The sequence below is a fragment of the Oncorhynchus clarkii genome, unplaced genomic scaffold, assembly GCF_045791955.1.
Source record: "Oncorhynchus clarkii lewisi isolate Uvic-CL-2024 unplaced genomic scaffold, UVic_Ocla_1.0 unplaced_contig_399_pilon_pilon, whole genome shotgun sequence".
NCBI classification, from domain to species: domain Eukaryota; kingdom Metazoa; phylum Chordata; class Actinopteri; order Salmoniformes; family Salmonidae; genus Oncorhynchus; species Oncorhynchus clarkii.
Genome location: NW_027257972.1, coordinates 6,834 through 13,357, shown reverse-complemented (window position 1 = coordinate 13,357; position 6,524 = coordinate 6,834). Strand labels below are relative to the sequence as shown.

General features: G+C 41.3%; 1 pseudogene; it reads left to right on the top strand.

The window, feature by feature from the left end:
* Positions 1 to 265: 265 nt before the first annotated feature.
* LOC139394354 (zinc finger protein 180-like) lies at positions 266 to 1,094 on the top strand (annotated as a pseudogene).
* The last annotated feature ends 5,430 nt before the right edge of the window (positions 1,095 to 6,524 follow it).

Below are 6,524 nucleotides of genomic sequence, written 5' to 3'. Positions count from 1 at the left end.
TGATTTACTTATTTCTAGTCTACAATCTTAGATGTTACTACTAATGTGAAAACAAGAGAAAATATGACTATTCTTGCTCATTTTAAGACAATTGTCAAATAATCATTACATTCATTACATACGTCAATTGTTGTACAACATCATGGCTACGCTGTTGGCCTCACCTTTTACAGTGGATTTCCGCTGTTGTGGGCCTTTAATCATCTGTCTGACTTTGTTGTTCACACAGGAGAGGCTCCCTCTGGGGAGCCTCAACAACCTCATGATGCTGAAGAGGCAGAGAAGAGTCTCCAGATCAGAACTCCTCAAGAAACACCAGCAGAGACCCACAGGGAAGATAATTCACCGCTCTGACTATGGGAAGAGATCCACCTCATCAGCAGGCATTAAAATTCATCAGAGAATCCACACAGTAGAGAAACCTTATTGCTGTACTCAATGTGGGAAGCGTGTTGATACATCTAGCCATCTTATTGTACACCAAAGAACACACACAGGAGAGAAACCTTATAGCTGTGATCAATGTGGGAAGAGTTTTATTCAGCTAAGCAACCTGATATCACACCAGAGAATACACACAGGCGAGAAACCATATAGCTGTGATGAATGTGGGAGGAGTTTTGCTCATTCAACCAGCCTGATATCACACCAGAGAACACACACAGGAGAGAAATCATTTAAACCATATAGCTGTGATGAATGTGGGAAGAGTTTCACTCAGCCATATGGCCTGATATCACACCAGAGAACACACACAGGAGAGAAATCCTATAGCTGTACTCAATGTGGGAAGTTTTTTTTTACGTCTAGCCTTCTGAAGACACACCAGAGAAGACACACAGGAGAGAAATCTTATAGCTGTACTGTATGTGGGAAGAATTTTGTTCAATCTGGGGAACTGAAGATTCATCTGAGAAAACACAGGAGAGAAACCTTATAGCTGTGATCAATGTGGGAAGAGTTTTGTTCAATCTAGCCCTCTGAAGATACACCAGAGAACACACACAGGAGAGAAACGTCATAGCTGTGATCAATGTGACCAGAGAATCTCTGAAAAAAGATCTCTGATCAAACATCAGAAAATACATACATGAAGGATTTGTTTCATGATATCAATGAAATAATGTCACAATGTAGAATGTTTTAACATTGTAGTAGGAGTGTTCTAATGATGTCACAATGTAGAATGTTTTAACATGGTAGTAGGAGTGTTCTAATGATGTCACAATGTAGAATGTTTTAACATGGTAGTAGGAGTGTTCTAATGATGTCACAATGTAGAATGTTTTAACATTATAGTAGGATTATTTTAATGATGTCACAATGTAGAACCCTAAACGTTTGCCCCCTGTTCTATTGATTTCAGCATGATGTGGATATTAGCCTCAGGGGAAAAATCCAGGCTCTGAAATGGAAGAGTACTACTTATGAGATTTAACGAAAAGTGACTAACAAAAGGAGTCGTTACACTTACCACATTGGTGACCCACTTGAGTCAAAATGCAACAATGTGGCGAGCTGTTTTCTACACATTTTCCTCTAACCAGGGATGTACACATTATTCCCAGATTCCGTGTGGTTTTTGAGCTGTTAGTTTTAACAGGACGGACAACCTCATCTCCCTCCTCTCGGCACAATTGATTTCAACATGATATCGATGAGTGATGACAAATAAGTGTTGTGTTCCTTTGTTTAGCGACCCCTACATTTAAATGCATCACTCCAACATGTAGCTGACTGTCTTCTGCAGGTTGTCCTCTAACCAGTGAGGTGAAATATATCTCTTCCATTTGTTTTTTTAGTTGTGTTCGTTTCAACAGCACGTACAATCTGACCTCCCCCCTAATCGATATCATTGATTTATTGCTACTTGTCAAAACAACAGCGTTTCTGGTGCTTGTGCAGTTTATTTCAGGTGCTTGTTTAAGAAAAATTCAAGTAATATGATTATTGTGGCAGATGTTTGTGTATATAGCACATTTTATGTTTAGGCTTTCAATATATCACAAACAGTTTCTGCATATTGGTTATTGATAATGGAATGTATATGTTTAAGGTAATGACTAAAGGATTCCACCCTGGAACGTATAACTGTGTAAAGAATTAGAATTAATAGACTGTAATTCTCTATTGTGTGTTAAATGAAGACTTTACTATTTAGCAATTCAAGTGAGACATTCAAGGAAAAGAGGAACTGTTAACAGACAGCTTGTGACAGACAACTTGTGACCACTGTAAAACTGATAACAGGAAGGAGGTCTCCCCACCCAGGGCTGAGGGAAACCGTTAGGCTTGCAGTAGATTATGTAACATGTTTCAGGATATGATAAGCAATGTATGTGTTGGAGAAGACTTGTAAAACAGCATTGACAGTGTTTGAGAAGAGTAGGGGTATTTATATGACCAAATGTGAGGTATAAAAGGCTATGTGCTTGTATGATTTTCGGAGCTCTCTGAATAAAGAACTTACCTTTTGCAGAAATTCTGGGACTTTGTCCAATTCTTCTATGAAGGGGCCTTACAACCCCCAGCAGTCTGACTGGGGAATTGGTCAAAGTAGATCGTGAGTTTTGAGTTCATATCATTGGAACTAGACATTCTTGTGACAGTTATTGATTTGGAAACTTGGGGGGGAAAAATGTAATTGGAAAGACATTGAAAAGAAGGCTATGCCCAACGTCCAATATGCGTTCGGTTGTAGTTGAATGGGAAAGTTAAAAATGTTGTTTTGGGTTGTTTTTTTCAACAACTTTAAAACAACTTAATTTCAAGGTACTTGCAGCCTATACACATGGTCGCAGTATAATACATTGGTCTATAATCAATTTTATTAACAATCCTACATCACTCCAGCATTTCTTGACAACACTCAAGTGCTAATTGTCTTTATTCCACTACTGAAGAAGCATGACTCAAATCACCTCATATTTCAAACATTCAGCCTGACAAAAGATACATGTTTTATTATTCCATGCCTCACCATTATGTTAATTATTACATATTAACAAAGGGGTGTACATTTGGTTTTCATATTTATAATTAATGTAACATTTAGTATTAAGAATTATTTATGCAACCAACTGACAATTTTTGGGTACAATTATATTGACATTGTTGCCCTGCTTTTATAATATCAGGGATCATTCTCAGATGTGCCAACCCAAATGTACTAGAGACTGGGCCCCGATCCTACAACATGCCTATCGAGTGAACCCTGAGAAGAGAGAGAGAAGCTCTGCAGTGAGGTAGAAAGTTACTACGGATATTACAGGAGTTTCCTCTTGAACTCAGACATGTCGGTGGTAAGGACAACTTGGTTGCTGATTGTTTCAAGGGTGGGCAGTCAAAAATATTTGTGTTTTGCGTTTAGCCAGTGCTTTTCCATGGATCACAATTTATTTTGACACGTTTTTCTGTATTGGAGATGAGTTTTGTTTGGACTCGTTCTAAGGGGACAAGAGTTCTAGAAGGTAGTGAGTTTTAGGAAGATGAGAGTTCTAGAAGCTAGTGGGTTTTAGGAAGATGAGAGTTCTAGAAGCTAGTGAGTTTTAGAAAGACGAGAGTTCTAGAAGCTAGTGAGTTTTAGAAGACGAGAGTTCTAGAAGCTAGTGAATTTTAGAAGACGAGAGTTCTAGAAGCTAGTGGGTTTTAGGAAGACGAGAGTTCTAGAAGCTAGTGTGTTTTTAGGAAGACGGGAGTTCTAGAAGCTTGTGGGGAAAAATATTTGTATTTTTCTTGTTTTTAATTGTTGACAGCCAATCTACACCATGTTTATACTGTAGAAGGTGAAGCATTGTAGTTGATTATTATGTGAAATGGAAGTTGTTTTCTTTTGGTGGTAAGCAAACTTGTCCAACAAAACGATAGGACATAAACTCCTGATGATCAACCTCCTCCTTCACATCTGACTCCTGATGATCAACCTCCTTCACATCTGACCCCAGTGATCAATCCAGAGCGTCTTCTTTCTTGGGGGGAATCCCGATGGACGACATCATCTAATAGGCCGTCATCACCACCACCACCCACAAGTTAATTGTCATTCAGGTTATCAATGGGAAGAGCATTAGCAATACGTCCTGTCTGGTAACTTGTCTCACTTAATGGATTTACATTGGCAGGTGCACAGGGAGAATAGGACAACGGCAGTCATGTCTGAAGTGTAAAACTACCAATAACTCAGTAATCCTTCTGGGAATGTTATGGGAATGTTATGACGTCATAAAGATATGGGTGGAGTTAGAAAGTTGACTGTCAGAAATAAATCATAAATCAAATCAAATGTATTTATATAGCCCTTCGTACATCAGCTGATATCTCAAAGTGCTGTACAGAAACCCAGCCTAAAACCCCAAACAGCAAGCAATGCAGGTGTAGAAGCACGGTGGCTAGGAAAAACTCCCTAGAAAGGCCAAAACCTAGGAAGAAACCTAGAGAGGAGCCAGGCTATGTGGGGTGGCCAGTCCTCTTCTGGCTGTGCCGGGTGGAGATTATAACAGAACATGGCCAAGATGTTCAAATTATCATAAATGACCAGCATGGTCGAATAATAATAAGGCAGAACAGTTGAAACTGGAGCAGCAGCACGGTCAGGTGGACTGGGGACAGCAAGGAGTCATCATGTCAGGTAGTCCTGGGGCATGGTCCTAGGGCTCAGGTCTTCAGAGAGAGAGAAAGAAAGAGAGAATTAGAGAGAGCATATGTGGGGTGGCCAGTCCTCTTCTGGCATGGTCCTAGGGCTCAGGTCCTCCGAGAGAGAGAAAGAAAGAGAGAAGGAGAGAATTAGAGAATGCACACTTAGATTCACACAGGACACCGAATAGGACAGGAGAAGTACTCCAGATATAACAAACGGACCCTACCCCCCCGACACATAAACTACTGCAGCATAAATACTGGAGGCTGAGACAGGAGGGGTCAGGAGACACTGTGTTTAATCCGTCTGTCTACATATTTCAAGACATGGAATATGAGGGTGTGTTGAGATACCCGTTGGTTGGATGATACTTTTCTCATCAATCATCTTAAATATTAAAAACTGGAAATCAACCAATCTTCCACTGTAAACTCAACGGAAAGGTCAAATTCTTTATTATCTAAAAATGTAAAGTTCTGGGCGATGGAGAGAAATAAAATGGTGCAGTTTGAGGCCATGTGGCGGAGAGTGATGCAGGAGCTGGAGATGGGGGTGTGTCAGTGGCGACCTGTCATTCAGGGCAGAGCCCCAGAATTTTTGCCCCCAAGAAATCAAATATATATAAACATGTGGGGGGGCTTGCCTGTTTTGCATGTTATTTTGGCATTAATAAGTGTTGCACATCAGTTGCAAACAATGTCAAAATATATATATATATATCATTGAGTTAATACATTTGCATACACACATGGCATATTTTTGTTTTCTTGAGTAAGGCAGCTCCAAATTGCAGGTGTTTCAGCTTAGCTCAGTGCTTTCTGTGGCGGTGGGGCGAGCCAGCAAAAAACAGGAGCATTGCGCTGTAATTGGCTCAGTGTTCTGTCACTCATGGGGACACTACGTCGTGGTGAAGTTTATGTCCTTAGTAAAGGTAGACATCCAAAATGTCAGCGCTTTGCATCCTGCCATAGAGTTAATATTACAAGTGGCCTTCCAAGAAGGCTCAAGGTCATTGGCCACAGATAAAATTACGTAAAATCACGTTACGGTAGCTTTGATTGAACTGATCATGCCAACATCTTACTGTTGTGTTGTGTCTTGCAGGCATGCATCTAAAACAATATTGAGGAGACCCCACCAAGATTGACATGCTAAAATTGCCACTGGGGTGTGTTCTAGTGGGTCTGGGCAGGTGTGATGTAGTTAATGGAGATGGAGGTGTGTTCTAGTGGGTCTGGGCAGGTGTGATGTAGTTAATGGAGATGGAGGTGTGTTCTAGTGGGTCTGGGCAGGTGTGATGTAGTTAATGGAGATGGAGGTGTGTTCTAGTGGGTCTGGGCAAGTGTGATGTAGTTAATGGGGAAGGAGGTGTGTTCTAGTGGGTCTGGGCAGTTGTGATGTAGTTAATGGAGATGGGGGTGTGTTCTAGTGGGTCTGGGCAGGTGTGATGTAGTTAATGGAGATGGAGGTGTGTTCTAGTGGGTCAGGGCAGTTGTGATGTAGTTAATGGAGATGGAGGTGTGTTCTAGTGGGTCAGGGCAGGTGTGATGTAGTTAATGGAGATGGAGGTGTGTTCTAGTGGGTCTGGGCAGGTGTGATGTAGTTAATGGAGATGGAGGTGTGTTCTAGTGGGTCGGGGCAGGTGTGATGTAGTTAATGGAGATGGAGGTGTGTTCTAGTGGGTCTGGGCAGGTGTGATGTAGTTAATGGAGATGGAGGTGTGTTCTAGTGGGTCTGGGCAGGTGTGATGTAGTTAATGGAGATGGAGGTGTGTTCTAGTGGGTCTGGGCAGGTGTGATGTAGTTAATGGAGATGGAGGTGTGTTCTAGTGGGTCTGGGCAGGTGTGATGTAGTTAATGGAGATGGAGGTGTGTTCTAGTGGGTCTGG